The following is an 18673-nucleotide window of genomic DNA, read 5'->3' on the forward strand; positions in this document are numbered from 1 at the left end:
ACGTAATTTTGTATGCTGTTAAAAATAAACATTGGGAGAAAAAAAAATTTCAAGACCACCATGAAACACAGGTACAGACACTATATTAGGATCTATACTAACTTTACAGCCCCTGTAGCATATGCAAAGAGAAAAATCCTGGAATGCCCCTCCGGGGTACACCGGAGGAAGAAATTTTTTTTCAAGTCAACAAATGCCAGAAAGTTAAACAGATTTGTAAAGCTTGAAGGGGTTATCCACCATAAGGTGATTTTAGTATGTACCTGGCAGGCAGTAATGGACATGCTTAGGAAGGATCTGTGCTTGTCTTGGGGCTAAATGGCTATGTTGTGAGATTACCATAACACTGTGGCTAGATTTTTGTGAACTGGTATTTCCCGTTTGATTTTTCTTTTTTTGACTACAAATCCCAGAATTCTATTTTCCTCCCTCCCACACATCAGCCACCCCACCCATTGAAACATAAATGAGCGGCATCCATTCAAAAGATCTGTTGTTTTCGATCAGGGTGCCTACTGCTGTTGCATTAGTTGAAGATTGATCTTTCTTCCACCCATTGTAGCAGACAGGGTCCCTGTCATCAGCTGACTAGTGAGTCAGGTCTCGGCCACATTGCAGCCTGGGAAAAATCTGAGACAACAGTCATTTTGTATGCTGGTAAAAATAAATATTGGGGTGAAAATCACATAAGAATTGTGAGAAAACCGTCACACAGGTACAGACACTATATTATGAACTACACTAACTTTACAGCCCCTGTAGCATAGTAAAAAAAAAAAAAAAATCCTGGAATACCCCTTTAATCCTTCCAGTTCTTATCAGCTGCTGTATGCTCTAGAGAAAGTTGTGTAGTTCTTTCCAGTCTGAACACAGTGCTCTCTGCTGATGCCAGTGTCAGGAATTGTCCAAAGAATGAACAAATCCCCATAGCAAATCTCTACTGCACCAAACAGTACCTGACAAAGACAGCGGTGGCAGCAGAGAGCACTATTGTCAGACTGGAAAGAACTACACAACTTCCTCTAGAGCAGGGGTACTCAACTATTTTTAGTGAGGGTCCGCTTATCCAGGTCTGCCACTGGTAAAGGTCCGAGCAAAGCGCTGAGGCCTGGTTCACACTTAGTGGCCACAGTGCCATGAAGGAAATAGACCAAACGACTGGAGTCTGTAAAACTACTGTTTCCTGTATTTTCTGAATACTGCCAGAGACTGAACCCCTGAATGAAACACTGCCACAGGCTGTACCCCTGAAGACAACACTGCCACAGGCTGTACCCCTGAAGACAACACTGCCACAGGCTGTACCCCTGAAGACAACACTGCCACAGGCTGTACCCCTGAAGACAACACTGCCACAGGCTGTACCCCTGAAGACAACACTGCCACAGGCTGTACCCCTGAAGACAACACTGCCACAGGCTGTACCCCTGAAGACAACACTGCCACAGGCTGTACCCCTGAAGACAACACTGCCACAGGCTGTACCCCTGAAGACAACACTGCCACAGGCTGTACCCCTGAAGACAACACTGCCACAGGCTGTACCCCTGAAGACAACACTGCCACAGGCTGTACCCCTGAAGACAACACTGCCACAGGCTGTACCCCTGAAGACAACACTGCCACAGGCTGTACCCCTGAAGACAACACTGCCACAGGCTGTACCCCTGAAGACAACACTGCCACAGGCTGTACCCCTGAAGACAACACTGCCACAGGCTGTACCCCTGAAGACAACACTGCCACAGGCTGTACCCCTGAAGACAACACTGCCACAGGCTGTACCCCTGAAGACAACACTGCCACAGGCTGTACCCCTGAAGACAACACTGCCACAGGCTGTACCCCTGAAGACAACACTGCCACAGGCTGTACCCCTGAAGACAACACTGCCACAGGCTGTACCCCTGAAGACAACACTGCCACAGGCTGTACCCCTGAAGACAACACTGCCACAGGCTGTACCCCTGAAGACAACACTGCCACAGGCTGTACCCCTGAAGACAACACTGCCACAGGCTGTACCCCTGAAGACAACACTGCCACAGGCTGTACCCCTGAAGACAACACTGCCACAGGCTGTACCCCTGAAGACAACACTGCCACAGGCTGTACCCCTGAAGACAACACTGCCACAGGCTGTACCCCTGAAGACAACACTGCCACAGGCTGTACCCCTGAAGACAACACTGCCACAGGCTGTACCCCTGAAGACAACACTGCCACAGGCTGTACCCCTGAAGACAACACTGCCACAGGCTGTACCCCTGAAGACAACACTGCCACAGGCTGTACCCCTGAAGACAACACTGCCACAGGCTGTACCCCTGAAGACTACACTGCCACAGGCTGTACCCCTGAATACTACACTGCCACAGGCTGTACCCCTGAATACTACACTGCCACAGGCTGTACCCCTGAATACTACACTGCCACAGGCTGTACCCCTGAATACTACACTGCCACAGGCTGTACCCCTGAATACTACACTGCCACAGGCTGTACCCCTGAATACTACACTGCCACAGGCTGTACCCCTGAATACTACACTGCCACAGGCTGTACCCCTGAATACTACACTGCCACAGGCTGTACCCCTGAATACTACACTGCCACAGGCTGTACCCCTGAATACTACACTGCCACAGGCTGTACCCCTGAATACTACACTGCCACAGGCTGTACCCCTGAATACTACACTGCCACAGGCTGTACCCCTGAATACTACACTGCCACAGGCTGTACCCCTGAATACTACACTGCCACAGGCTGTACCCCTGAATACTACACTGCCACAGGCTGTACCCCTGAATACTACACTGCCACATGCTGTACCCCTGAATACTACACTGCCACAGGCTGTACCCCTGAATACTACACTGCCACAGGCTGTACCCCTGAATACTACACTGCCACAGGCTGTACCCCTGAATACTACACTGCCACAGGCTGTACCCCTGAATACTACACTGCCACAGGCTGTACCCCTGAATACTACACTGCCACAGGCTGTACCCCTGAATACACTGCCACAGGCTGTACCCCTGAATACTACACTGCCACAGGCTGTACCCCTGAATACACTGCCACAGGCTGTACCCCTGAATACACTGCCACAGGCTGTACCCCTGAATACACTGCCACAGGCTGTACCCCTGAATACACTGCCACAGGCTGTACCCCTGAATACACTGCCACAGGCTGTACCCCTGAATACACTGCCACAGGCTGTACCCCTGAATACACTGCCACAGGCTGTACCCCTGAATACACTGCCACAGGCTGTACCCCTGAATACACTGCCACAGGCTGTACCCCTGAATACACTGCCACATGCTGTACCCCTGAATACACTGCCACATGCTGTACCCCTGAATACACTGCCACATGCTGTACCCCTGAATACACTGCCACATGCTGTACCCCTGAATACACTGCCACATGCTGTACCCCTGAATACACTGCCACATGCTGTACCCCTGAATACACTGCCACATGCTGTACCCCTGAATACACTTCCACATGCTGTACCCCTGAATACACTTCCACATGCTGTACCCCTGAATACACTTCCACATGCTGTACCCCTGAATACACTTCCACATGCTGTACCCCTGAATACACTTCCACATGCTGTACCCCTGAATACACTTCCACATGCTGTACCCCTGAATACAATACTACAGCCCCCCTTCCTCCACACTCCTACAGTACCCCCCCCCCCCTTTGTCATTCTCCATACTCCTACAGTGACACACACCCCCGCCATCCTAAACTAAACATTGCATCCCCAGCCAAAACCAGCCCACCCCTCTGTACTGGCCGCATCTTGTAAAAGCTGCAGCTCTCAGCAGCGGTGGGATCTCCTTCTGCGACGTAGCAGCCGGGGCAGGGACGCATCCATGACGGCAGGCGTGCATACGCGCAGACGTCTTAAAGCGGCAGCACCCCTGGCCCAGCTTACTTTACTTGGGGCCGGGGGACCAGCCGAAGAGGAGAGCATTACGCAAGAGGGGGCCATGCGGAGGGAAGAGTTGTTGAGAGCGGTCTGAGCCGCATCTGTTTTATTGAAAAAAAAACAGTATGCCCTGTCTACACAAATGAATAAGGGGAAAGTCGGCGGGCGGTCCACATCACTGGCGGCCGAGGTCCGGGATCTGGACTGCGGTCTGCCAGTTGAGTACCCCTGCTCTAGAGCAAACAACAGATGATAAGTACTGAAAGGCTAAAGAGTTTCAACTAGAAGTAATTTACAAATTTGAATACCTTTCTGGCACCAGTTGATTTAAAAACATTTTTTTCTTATTTCTTTGGAGTACCCTTTTAACTAGCTTATACACAGAAAAGTGAACGATAATGTATTATATCTACATTGTACCCAATAAAATAAATGTCAATCACACAATAGTGACATCAACCTTCATGCAAAAGGCCAAAATATGGAGCAGTTCTCTTATCACTTAAAGGGAACCTGTCATAAGGTTTAACCCTATATAACTACTACCAGCAACAAATCCTCCATCATACAATAATGTTTTCTACCATGCCCGTATATCCTCCTGTCAGTCTTCCATAGTTAAGAAAAACTGCTTAAAAATTCCCCTGCACCATACTTGGGTTAACCATTCATCGGGGCGTGCCTAGACGTGATTGACAGCCAAGGTATGACCGACATCATCGCTGTTAAGGCCATGCTCACACGGCGGAATTTCCTTGTGGAAATCCACAGAAATATTCCGCACGGACATTCTACTGCACTGTGCATTTCAGCATCTGCAAAAAGTTAATTTTTGCGGGTTCCGCTCGGAAATGCATTGCATTTTTGAGTGGTCCTAGCACACGGAGCTTTTAAATGTGAACATGGCCCTACTGTATTCTCCCACAGGTCCATGTCCTAATGCTGTTGGACAGAGACGTCAGGCAGTCTCTGGAGGTTAGAGATCGCCATGGACATTCAGTGAGAAGAGCTGTGACCTTGGCCGTGCCCAGACTGTCAATCACATTTGAGTAGGCATGATTGGGGAATGGATAGGTGTGATTACAGCAGGGGGGGGGGGGGCACAGTGACTGTTTTGGTTGCCAAACACCCATATGATTAGTTCACCCTTATTAGCATATCAAAAGGGAAAGTTTTAAAATAGTTTTTTCTTCACTACTGAGGATGGGCAGGAGGACATATGGACATGATAGGAAACATTGCATGATATAGAACTTGTTGCTAGTAGTTATGTTCCAAATTGCTGGTCACTCCCTCCTCACTCCCCCCTTCTATCCCTGTGCCTGCTTGAAGCCAAGCAATTTCCAAATCTCATTCCTGTACACTCCTGTATTTATAGTGCAGGAACTAGATTTGGAAACAGTGCTCAGTGCTGGAAACGGAGCCCTGACTATACTGTAACTGCTGCAGAGTTAACACGGCCATCTCCACAAGTATAATCTGTAGTGAATCCACCACATGTGAACTCACCATTAACTTCTGTCAATAAGGGCCAAACTGGCTTGGTCAATTATGCGATGAGTTAAAAAATAAATAAATAAAAATTATTGATTTAATGTATCACATGATACACAGTAAGTAGCCAGCTAAGGCATTCTTACCACCGATTTATTAACTGTTTGGACCATTACCTATCTAGCAGTTTTCACCTATCTAGTGAAGAGCTTATAACTTACTACCAGAATGCCCCTTTTGGTTACATTCACACGTACAGGATGTGCTGCATATTTTGTGCAGCTGATTTCGCTTCCCAATAACTTTAATGGGTAGCAAAATCGGCTACACAAAATATGCAGCAGTTCCTGTACGTATGAACGTACCCTTAAAGAGGTTATCTCAAAATTAAAAGGAGTACTGCAGCCATAAAAAATGTATCCCCTAGCTGCAGGATAGGGGATAAGTGTCTGATCGCGGGGGGGGGTCTGACCGCTGGGACCACCCACGATCTCCCGTACGGGGGCACTGTCGTGGCTCTGCGCAGCTAATGCTTGTGTCATCGACCTCACTAAGAGGACAACAGACACGCCCCTCCATACAGCTCTATGGGAGAGGTGGGGATGCACGAACGCTGCATCTCCGCCTCTCCCATAGAGATACATGGAGGGAGCGTGTCGGTTGCGGTGTCATGCGGCGCGGCCGACACACCTCCTGCACAGGAGAGCCTAAGCAAAGCTCTCCCCAGCGTTCAGACTCCCCCCATGATGAGACACTTATCCCCTATCTGCAGATAGGGGATAAGTTGTACTAGGCTGCAGATCTCATTTAAACCTTATCTCTTACCACAGGATTGGAGCTAGGCGGTCCCCTACAGATCACAAATATGAGAGCCCTTTGTCCCCTTGCTGAATAGGGATAAGGGTTAAAGTTCACATGTGCATATTTTGATGCAGATTTTCTGCTGCAGAATTTTGACTTCAATAAGTAGAAAATAAGCAGCAGGAAATGAGCAGCAAAATATGCACGTGTAAACATACCTTTAGGCCGGATTCACACTATGGAGTTTCCGACCAGAATTCTGCTCAGGAATTTTTGTTGATCATTTACATATAATATTTATGTGTCTAGGACCTATATATCCAGAACAAATAGCATTTATATGTTGCTCACTTGCTTTATCTTCGTGCCTTGTGGAGGGGGCGTGTCCATCTCTCTCCCTCACTGTGGATGACTCATCTGCTCTGAGTCTGAGAGCAGCCTGGCAGTCTGCAAATCACTGCACAGTAGCTTTTTTGCATACATTTTCTATCTGTTCCTAGTAAAGCTGGATGCTGGAGCTGTCTTTATGTGTGTCATTAAGCTTTCACAGACTCCTGAATGACAAAGAAGCTGATCAGACATTCAGGAGTCAGAGAAAGCTTTGGCTGTTCAAGCATGCTGTGAGTTGTAGTTTTGCAACAGCTGGAGCTGCAGTGTTTATAGAGCACTGTGCTAGAGCAGTGTTGTCTTTAGCTGTTGCAAAACTACAACTCCCAGCATGTCCACACATCATTTGTCTGTAGTTTTGTAAGAGCTGGAGGAACACAGCAGTAAAACAGAGTTTTACAAGGATTGTACCCCCAGCTATTGCAAAACTACAACTCCCATCATGGGAATTGTAGTTTAGGAACAGCTGCAGTGGTATAGTATCTCCAAAACTGGATACCAACACACTTTACGGCCGGTATTCAGTATGCTGCAAAATACAGAGTAGTCTGTCTGCATAAAGATAGATTACCCTAGTGGCGGCTATTTAAATTTTTAATGTTTTAGTAAAATATTTTTTTTTTATTTTTTTTTTTAAATAAATGTACATTTGAAAAAAAGTAATCAGTAGTACAACAAGCTATAAAAAGTTATTCATAATGACAGTGCCTCTTTAACAGGCAGGTGAATGGGTCTTTTCGTGAACCCATCTACACAGCTGAATTTTCGGGTCAGAATTTCTGACAGAAAAGTCTGATCAAAAAATTCCACCAGAACATTGAACCTGCTCAATGTTCTGGAGGAATCCGCTCCGCAGACATTGCTGTCTGTCTATGGGTACAGCAATGTCTGTGCGGTTCTAGCGTGGTTCAGCTGGCCGCATTTTCTATCTGGAGCTTCGCAAGTATGAACCCGGCCTCAATCGCTACATCTCTTATGTATCAAGAATTTTTCCATACAGAGCTGCAATGCACCAATAATGTTTCCTAGAGTTTACCTCACTCTGTGTGGTAGGTTCCTGGGTTAGGTAGCTGATGGGCATATTTTGATGTAATAAAAGCAATAAATATTGAATAGGTGATGTCCAATACATATGTATTTCTTTTAACATCTATATATTTTGGAAGAAACATTTTTACACATAAAACCAAACAGGAAGTTCTGTGTGGGTGCAAAGTCACATGAATAAGTCCAGAGAAGCATAAACAAGGAAACAAAAAAGTTTCAGTGTGCTTATATATATATATATTGGAGAAGTAAAAAAATAAATAATTTATATTTAAAATATTAACTAAAATGACAAACAATAATAAAATGAGTAACATTGACCTGCATACAAGAGTAAAATCAGTAACAGTATGATGGTAATATGTATGGTGATTATATTTCCTTCTTGTATATTGATGTTATTTGGTGACAATGGGGAATGGGGTTATCAATGTTGGTGTAAGATAGCAGAGATTTTACCCTCATTTGCTTGGTGGGTTATTTGCGCAGCTCTGCATAATTTACCAAATTGGGAACGGCACTTGATAACTTTTGCGCAAAAAAATAAAATACAGCACACAGCTCTAGCCTCCACCAGACCTCTACCTCACACCTAAAGCAGTGTACATTTGATGGCTGTATTGCTTTCCTGCTGGGAGCATGTGACATCATAGCCCCACCCTCATGACATCTGTCACGCCCCCACCCATAAACTTGCATTGAGTGGGCGAGGGCATGACGTCAGGAGGGGGCGGGGCTATGGCGTCACGAGCTCCCAGCGCCGGCTGCAGCGTTCGGAACACTTTGTTCCAAACGCTGAGCAACGGAGTACCCCTTTAAACCAGACACTTTAAATGAAGTTCTAACACAAAATCTAATTGTTAGCAAGCCACATTAGGCATATCTAGTCAACCAGGGAACTGCAGAGCTAGGTTTAAAAGGAAAAAGTCTTGTGGTGAAAAACCCATCCCCTATACGCAAGATATGGGTTAAGTTTTAGATAGTGGGGGGGGTCCGACCACACACACACACACACACACACACAATATTCTGTATGGAGCCCAAGCTCTCCCCCAGAGCGGTACACCATGCCCCCCCCCCCCCCCCCGCCATACCCACTCCTTATTGCTCTATGGGAGAGCCGAACATAGTCGAACGGCTCTCCCACAGAGCTATATGGAGGGGTTGTGGTGGCCCCCACTTTGTATAACGCTCTATGGAAAAAAAATGCACAAATAAGCAGTAACTTCGGTAACTGCACAAAATTGGCACCACATAAACACCAGAAAATGGTTTACATGCATTGATAAATGTCCCCCAATATGATTAATTTAGAGGTGTGTGTATATAATTTTTTCATAAGGTACCCTATTACACCCAACTATGATTGACATTTGGCCCCTCTCCTTTGTGGCCCCGTATTCATATAGTCAAACCTATGACTGAAATGGGTGGCTTAGTCTATAATGCCTCAGCCCAGGCATATTTAAATTAGCAGGAAGTTGCACAGGGCCCCTTCCTTTCTGGCAGCCTCCCAGTCTCTGACTGTGAGCACATGGTAAGTGAGCTTTTACACCATGTTCACACTGGTGTGGTGCTGTGTAGCGTCCATTGCTGCTGCAGCGCACTGTCTGTGGGGAGGCGTGGCCCTGGGACTGGTTTGAGTGGCATTGGAGCTGCTCTGCCAGTGGGTCCTTCCCCCTCTGGGCACCGGTGTTGGGCGGTGGTGGTCGCCACTCAGTGCTATGCCATTTTATGCTAGGGATGTTAGGGACCCACTACTTACAGGTGGCCATTATATGGCTAGTGGGCTTGCACTTCATGATCATAAAGTACACTAATGACCTGTTTAATAAATGTTACTGAGAAGCATTAGTTTTCTCTATTTGAATTCACACTATTTGAAGTCCCAGTCCGGCCCTGTTTGAAGGAATGCTGGAACATACACTGCTCAAAAAACCATAAAGGGAACACTTAACACAATGTAACTCCAAGTCAATCACACTTCTGTGAAATCACACTGTCCACTCAGGAAGCAACACTGATTGACAATCAATTTCACATGCTGTTGTGCAAATGGAACAGACGGAAATTCTAGGCAATTAGCAAGACCCCCCAATAAAGGAGTGGTTCTGCAGGTGGTGACCACAGACCACTTCTCATTTCCTAATCTTCCTGGCTGATTTTTGGACATTTTGAATGTTGGCAGAGCTTTCACTCAAGTGGTAGCATGAGATGAAGACTACAACCCACACAAATGGCTCAGGTAGTGCAGCTCATACAGGAAGGCACATCGATGCAAGCTGTGGCAGGAAGGTTTGCCATGCCTGTCTGTGTAGTGTCCAGAGCATGGAGGCGCTACCAGAAGACAGGCCACTACATCAGGAGACGTGGAGGAGGCTGTAGGAGGGCAACAATCCAGCAGCAGGACCGCTACCTCTGCCTTTGTGCAAGGAGGAGCAGGAGGGGCACTGCCAGAGCCCTGCATAAATGACCTCCAGCAGGTCACAAATGTGCATGTGTCCACTCAAACGGTCAGAAACAGACTCCATGAGGGTGGTATGAGGGCCGGACATCCACAGGTGGGGGTTGTGCCTACAGCCCAACACCGAGCAGGATGTTTGGCATTTGCCAGAGTACACCAAGATTGGCAAATTCCTCACTGGCGCCCTGTGCTCTTCACAGATTAAAGCAGGTTTACACTGAGCACATGCGACAGACGTGACAGAGTCTGGAGACGCCGTGGAGAACGTTCTGCTGCCTGCAACATTCTTCAGCATGACTGGTTTGGCGGTGGGTCAATAATGGTGTGGGGTGGCATTTCTTTGGGGGGGGCAACACAGCCCTCCATGTGCTTGCCAGAGGTAGCCTGACTGCAATTAGGTACCGAGATGAGATCCTCACTCAGACCCCTTGTGAGACCATAAGCTGGTGCGATTGGCCATGGGTTCCTCCTAATGCAAGACAATGCTAGACCTCATGTGGCTGGAGTGGAACATTGATGCTATGGACTGGCCTACCCGTTCCCCAGACCCGAATCCAATTGAGCACATCTGGGACATCATGTTTCGCTTCATCCACCATAAATAACAAGGAAAAGCTGAAATGCCACAATGGACGCACACCCAATGCACAATGTAATGCAAAAGTACAAGTTTATAAACAAAATATGCAAATATAGAAAAAGACAATAAAAACTAATTAAACAGGGCTATAAAAAGCCACACTACAACAGTGGGACCTATAAAGATCACCACTGGACATGGGTGAAACATATAAGGGCCCCCTTTAACCTGAGCCAATACTTTGGCCCAAACAATAAACAGACACACCAACGTATTGTAAACGACAAAATACAATAGCAAAATAAATAATGAATCAAAAAAATGATGAACAACAATATGCAGGCCACAGATGGAGGAAGAAGGGGAGGTAACCCAATTAACACATGTCCACAAAAGCAAACTCCATGCGTTCCGTCACCAAATGTGACTTCCTCAGGGGTCGCTTTATCCACCAACGCCACATTGCACCACAGACTGTCCAGGAGTTGGCAGATGCTTTAGTCCAGGTCTGGGAGCACGTCCCTCAGGAGACCATCCGCCACCTCATCAGGAGCATGCCCAGGCATTGTAGGGAGGTCATATGGGCACATGGAGGCCACACACACACTACTGAGCCTCATTTTGAATTGTTTTAAAGGAAAACTGTCATATGTTTTGTCCCGCACTATCCACGGGTACCTGTGGATAGTGCGGGAGACGCTGAACATTTTGAGTCCTACCTTGCCCAGATCCGCTGCGCCGTTCGCCCCTTATAGCTGGTTTTCGGTATATTCAAATTAGCTGCTAACTGGCACTGTGATGTAACCGCCGCCCGGCCCGCAGCACCGCTGGCTAATGAATATTCATACGTTGTCTTACACACTCTCTCATCTTGGCCGAATCCTGGACGATACTGCACATGCGCGGGATTTCCTACTATACCCGGAAGCGGTCTTCAGCATTGCTTCATTTGTCTGGAGCAGTGCTGGAGTAAGGGTGCATGCACAGTATCGTCCAGGACTCGGCCGAGATGAGACAGAGAGCGTAAGACAACGTACGAATATTCATTAGCCAGTGGTGCTGCAGGCCGGGAGGCGGTAACGTCACAGTGCCAGTTGAAGGCAGTAACCCCGCCCGTGCCAGCTAGCAGCTAATTTGAATATATCGAAAACCAGCTATAACGGGCGAACGGCTCAGCGGATCCGGGCAAAATAGGACTCAGAATGTTCAGCGTCACCCGCACTATCCACAGGTACTCGTGGATAGTGCAGGATAAAACATATGACAGTTTTCCTTTAAGAACATTACATCATAGTTGGATCAGCCTGTAGTGTGGTTTTCCACTTTGATTTTGAGTGTGACTCCATATCCAGACCTCCATGGGTTGATAAATTTGATTTCCATTGATAATTTTTGTGTGATTTTGTTGTCAGCACATTCAACTATGTAAAGACGAAAGTATTTCATAGGATTAGTACATTCATTAATTCAGATCTAGGATGTTTTATCTAAGTGTTTCCTTTATTATTTTGAGCAGTGTACATATACACACGTTGAGTTTTATATAGATAAATTCACAACATAAAATAATGCACCCTAATAGATATGTTACATTGCTGTAAAATATACGCATCAGGCAGGTATGTAAATTATTACAGTTGTGATCTGATTAGACACTGGGTGTTGCCACTAGGGGGCATAAAAGGGATGCTGCCCTATAAAAAGGCTCTCAGAGGCTACTTTTGAGTAGGGTACCTTTCGGTGAGAGATGTGCAACTGCTAGACATTCTTCACATTTTGCCCAGTTTACAGACTCTGGGAGGGAGTGGCTTATTGGAGAGAGGTAGGATGGTCATTTAGACAATTTTCCGCCATCCAGGCTGTGTTGAATAAGCTATAACAAGGTGTTGGGAACAATGGTTACATGAGGCACATGCACACACAGTGAACAAACTCCAGCACAGACAGACCAACAGTAGAGAGGATAGTTTGATCTGTCAACAAGCGGGAGCAGCAATTTGTTTCCTTGTTAACGATCCAGGTGTCACCTTCATTACACATCCCTGTCTTTGCCCAGATAATTTTCAGGCACTAAGTGGAAGAATATTTGGTGTGAGGCTAAGTCTCCACTTGTTTTTTTTTTCCTGCGTTTTTGTGTGAAAAAAAATGCCAGAAAAAACGCCAGTGCAGTTTTTTGCGTCTGACATTTTTTCTGGCGTTTTTGCATTTGAGTGAAATAGCATTTTTTGGCCCCTTTGGAGTTTTGTTTTTTTTCAAAATTTGTAGGGTAACCAAAAAAAAAAAAAAAAAAAATGCAGTAGTGATGGAAATATTTTTTACGAAATTTTTAAACTGATCAAGTTATGTGGGTGGGCAGGGCACTAAAAATGTAGCCGACAATAATAAAAATAGTGTGTGTGTTTTTCACTTTTTTTTTCTTTTTTAAATATTTTTAGGTAGTACTACTACTTCCAGCATGGAACACACTGTTCCATGATGGGAGTAGTAGTTCCTTTACTAACAGACAGATTGCCCCGGGTGTCACTCCTGACACCCGATGCGATTGTCCATAATATAGCAGAGATGCGGAGCAGCTCTATACAGCACTCGCATCTCTGCACAATACTCTGGCTGGCCAATGACGTGAATAGAAATTCACATCACTCATTCATATTTTCCCCCAGAGTGGGGATTGGCCGGATGGTGGCAGATGAGTGGCCAGCCAGAGTACAGAGCACATTTGCGAGCGCAGGAGAAAGCCGCTCTGCATCTCAGGGATGAAGGATGTACATTATACAGGAGGATCACAGCAGGTGTCAGGAGTGACACCCGCTGTGATCTGTCCTTAACTGCAGGTACTACTGCTCCCAACATGGAGCACACTCTGCTCCATGCTGGGAGCTGTAGTACCTGCATTAATAGACAGATCGCAGTGAATGCCACTCCTGACACCTGCTGTGATCCTGTATAATGTATAGATGCTGGCGGCCGTTCTTCTATGGTCCCCTGCACTGACATATATTTACACCTCTTCATATTTCCCACAGAGAGTTGTGATTGGCTGGAACCATCTGGCCAATCACAGCTCTCTGCGGGAAATATGAATCTTTGTATATATACACCAGTGCAGGGGACCATAGAAGAGCGGCCGCCGCATCTATACATTATTATATTGATCCCTGTTTAAAAATGAATAAAAGTTTTGTTATAATAAAGATACATTTTGTTAAATACAATCTTTTCCATCACTACTCTATCTTTTTTAATATATTTTTTAATGGTACGCTTTAAAATTTTATAAAAAAAATAAAAAATAAAAAAAAATAAAAAGGGTATCTCCATCACTTTTCTGGATCGCTAAAGTCCAAATAATAATAAGAGCCGCCTGCATAAATGCCAATGTTAAAACCCACATGTCGTTTTTCTTGGCCACGACTTTGCAAAACCGTCAAGGAGCTGAAAAATACCAAGAGTGAAAAAATGGCAAAAGGATTTTTAAAAAACGCCAAACTGAAAAACGCAAAGTGGAAAAATAATTTTGTGATTTCTCATTTATTTACAGCTTTTTTTGGCCGAAAAAATGCCATGCAGCAGAATTGGCATTTTTTTTCTTGGTGTTCTTCCCCTCCCCCCAAAAAAAAAAATTTTAAAAAAATAAAAAAAGAGGAAAAGTGGAAACTTAGCCTTACAGTGCCCATTGACAGCCTGCCTGTCCTGTTACTGTCCTGCCATTGACAGCCAGTCATCATCTCTTTTGTTTACAGTGGTGTCGTGAACGAGAATCCTGGACTGCTATAGACTAGAACCCTATGGTCTTTAGCAACAACTCTTGTCCGGTTCATGTATAGAGGCTTGTGTGATGATCTCGGGAGCCATCACATGACAGTCAGTCACCCCTAGTAGCGATACGAGGGACTCTGACAGCTCAGTAATATACATATATCCAGTAAGTTTCATTCAATTCCAGCAACTCCTTCTTGGTGCATTTATTTATTAACTTTTTGTCACTTACTGTATTACTCTCCTTTTGAAACTTTTGACTTTGGTTCAAATAAACTGAAAAAAAAAAAGAAAGAAAAAACTGCAAAGTTTTTCCAAAAAATGCTGAGTGACACCAACCTAATGTGCCCAACCTGCTTTTTTTGGGGCATGCCATACTTCTCCAGAGCCACAGCCACAAGGCCTAAGATGTTAACCACAAAGCAAGAGTTACCATTTTCCTCCATTCTCGATTCCATTATTAATAAATACTTCCTGGTTTACTTAAACCAAAATAAGTATAGCGAGGCTTAAAGTGGTATCCACAGCACACACCATACATTTGCAATATACAGTCTTTGGGTATATCTTTGAATATGCATATCCTCTTCAGAGTGGGCATGTTCTAATGATGTGAGAGTCTATGCCCATGTGACTCCTCTGAAGAGGATGTGCATATTCAGAGATGGTCAGGCATATGGCAACAGAGAAAGGAAGGGAAACACAGAAAGCCAGCCCTCATGTCCATTGCCAAAGGAGCATATTTGCAACGGAGGCTCTAAGTCTACAACAGGACCACAGATCTGAGTAATATATTTTACTCCGGTTCACCCGCACTATAACCCTGTGTATTGGGTTTAAGCGTGTGACCCAACTATCAGTTTTTCTTTAATGCATTCCATTTTTCCCCCTCGCTTTAGCTTGTCATTTTCAGCTGCAGTGGTTTACTGCTTAGATCAGGGATGCTTTTATGATGTAACCTCTTCCTTGCTGTTGCTATTTTCCTTTCACAGCACCTTGCAAACCCAGAAAATGTATAACAATCTTATCACTTACATGCCATCTATAGTTGTGTATTGTAAATAAGCCCCCAGCGCAGCACAAGCCTGTAAAGTCCAGAACACTTTCTCCAGCATTATGTCATGGCACAGCTGAGAGGAGGAAATGGTGTACTAAGACTGGGAAGAAAAAAAGTTCACATATGTGCACTGCTGGCAAACAGTCCAGCTTTGGTCCCACCCCCTTAAATAAAGAGAATGAGACATAGCTGTGCATGATGGTGGAGGCTCTCAGGCACTCAATAGCAGCAGTGAGAGCACTAAAATCCCCTTGCAGGTTTATAAAAACTCTTTTGAAAGTATAAGTATGTTGGCGCTCCTGTAACATGACATCAGCACTTCCAGCTGATCAAGTGTACAGACACAACACCCACACAATGCAAATAAAGAGAAGGGGAGCAGAAATAAAAGCTGTCAATTTTGTTGTGGTAAATTTAGTGGGTGGATGAGACATGCAACAGAAGAAAAAACTAGACCTGTTAAAGACAACCTTTGTCTTTATATTTTAAGGGGACTTTCTGGGATTTTTTCATTAGAAAACGGTCTGGTGCGATAGAAAAAAGCAGATCTGACACAAAGATTGCGCATAAGGCTTGGGGGGAGATTTATCAAAACCTGTGTAAAGAAAGCGTGGTGCAGTTGTCCATAGCAATCAGTCAGATAGCTTCTTTCATTTTTCACAGGCCTCTTAAGCCCTTAATGACAATGGACGTAAATGTACGTCATGGTGACCTGGTACTTAGCGCACCATGACGTACATTTACGCACCGCCATGATCGCAAGCACCATGCCCGGCAGGTCCCGGCTGATATCAGCAGTCAGGGACCCGCCGGTAATGGCCGAAATCCGCGATCGCGCGAATGTCTGCTATTAACCCCTCAGATGCCGTGATCAATACAGATCACAGCATCTTCAGCAGTGCGGTACTTTGGTTGGATGATCGTATCGCCTGCAGCGCTGCCGCGGGGATCCGATCATCCAGCATGGCGGCCGGAGGTCCCCTCACCTGGCTCTGGCTGTCTCCCGGGGTCTTCTGCTCTGGTCTGAGATCGAGCAGACCAGAGCAGAAGATCACCGATAATACTGATCAGTGCTATACGTAGCACTGAACAGTATTAGCAATCAACTGATTGCTATGAATAGTCCGCTATGGGGACATAAGTGTAAAAAAATAAATAAAGCAAAAAAAAATGTTAAATAAAAAAAAGTGAAAAAAAAAGTGAAAAATCCCCTCCCCCAATAAAAATGTTAAATGTCCGTTTTCCCATTTTACCCCCAAAAAAGCATAAAAAAATTATTAATACACATATTTGGTATCACCGCGTGCATAAAAGTCTGAACAATAAAAATATATTGTTAATTATCCCGTACGGTGAATGGCGTAAACGTTAAAAAATAAAAAAAATAGTCCAAAATTGCTGCTTTTTTGTCACATTTTATTCCAAAAAGAAAATAAAAAAATAAAATAAAAAAGTCAAACCTAAGCAAAAGTGGTACTGATAAAAACTACAGATCATGGATCAAAAATTTAGCCCTCATATCGCCCCATATACGGAAAAATTAGGAAATTATAGGTGGTCAAAAAAGGGCAATTTCAAACATGCTAATTTTGTTAAAGTGGTTTGAGATTTTTTTTTAAGCGGTACAATTATAGAAAAGCATATAACATGGGTATCATTTTAATCGTATTGACCCACAGAATAAAGAAAACATGTCATTTTTACCGGAAAGTGTACAGCGCAAAAACAAAACCATCCAAAGTTAGCTAAATGCGGTTTTCTTCAATTCAATTTTCCCCCATAAATAATATTTGTTTGGTTGCGCCGTCCATTTTATGGTAAAATAAGTGATGTCATTACAAAGTACAATTGGTGACGCAAAAAACAAGCCCTCATATGGGTCTGTGGATGGAAATATAAGAGAGTTATGATTTTTAGAAGGCGAGGAGGAAAAAAACAAATGAAAATTGTCTGGTCCTTAAGGCCAAAATGGGCCAGGTCCTTAGGGGGTTAATAGGAGCAGTCTGATTGGTTACTATGGGCAACTGCACCACTTTTCCTCTGCACAGGTTTAGATAAATCTCAGGGGACACATGACAAAAGATCACCATGTTGTACTGCATGGATTGTTCTGAATTTCAATTAAACAGTACCAGTCAAACCATATTTTCTAAACTAAGTCGGATCATATTCCCTAACTACTCCTAACACCCCTCCTGCCCTTAAAGGGGTACTCCGTTACCTTGATGTCGGAGCTCCGCTTTCCAGCGTCCGGAAGTTCTTGTTCCAGACGATGTGTGTGCGGGCTTCCGTGTTCAGGGCCGCCCCTCGTGACGTCATGCCCGCCCCTTCAACGAAAGTCTATGGGAAGGGGGCGCGCCGGCGTCACGAGGCGCGGCCCTGAACACTGAAGCCCGCACACACATCGTCTGGAACAAGAACTTCCGGACGTTGGAAAGCGGAGCTCCAACAGCAAGGTAACGGAGTACCCCTTTAAAAAAAATAAAATTCTGAGCATTAAAAAGCACTGTATCATACCTTTCCCCTTGCTCACATTGTGTGAGCTCCTCACAGGAGAAAGTGGGCTTTCCCCAGCAGGCGCAATGTTACTGAAGCCTGTGAGAGCTGTGCCTCGCCATTCCCCACATGCGCTTTCTGAGTTAGGTCTCCTGCCAGGCCAGGAGGAGACCAAATTAACAGTTTGACTTGCGTCAGGGAACAGAACAGAGCCACCTAGTAGCCGTTTTTTCTATCACATTAAAGACATATAAAAAGGTTGAGAATTTAACCCCTTAAGGACCAAGGACGTACGAGTACGTCCTTGGTCCCTCTTCCGTGATATAACGCTGGGTCCCACGGTGACCCCGCATCATATCACGGCGGGCCCAGTGTCATAGTGAAGCCGGGACCCGCCGCTAATAGCGCGCAGCACTGATCGCGGTGCCGCGTGCTATTAACCCTTTAGCCGCGCGCTCAAAGTTGAGCCACGCAGCTAAAAGTGAAAGTAAAAAGTGCCGGTTAGCTCAGTAGGCTGTTCGGGATCGCCGCGGCGAAATCGCGGCATCCCGAACAGCTTACAAGACAGCCGGAGGGTCCCTACCTGCCTTCATGCTGTCCGATCGCCGAATGACTGCTCAGTGCCTGAGA

The 18673-nt window shown here is 45.3% G+C and overlaps 1 protein-coding gene across 4 annotated transcripts in view; it reads right to left on the reverse strand.

The window, feature by feature from the left end:
- The window catches only part of CPVL (carboxypeptidase vitellogenic like), a 113800-nt gene that overhangs the window by 79064 nt on the left and 16063 nt on the right, over window positions 1–18673 (reverse strand). The window contains exon 1 of one of the 4 annotated variants that reach the window (XM_056519887.1): window positions 14723–14760. The exons of the other annotated variants lie outside the window; for them this stretch is intronic. The gene's annotated coding sequence lies outside the window, so the exon portion shown is untranslated. Of the gene's footprint in view, window positions 1–14722; window positions 14761–18673 lie in introns of those variants that run through there. 4 annotated transcript variants of the gene reach the window in all.

Source organism: Hyla sarda, chromosome 5, assembly GCF_029499605.1.
Source record: "Hyla sarda isolate aHylSar1 chromosome 5, aHylSar1.hap1, whole genome shotgun sequence".
NCBI classification, from domain to species: Eukaryota; Metazoa; Chordata; class Amphibia; order Anura; family Hylidae; genus Hyla; species Hyla sarda.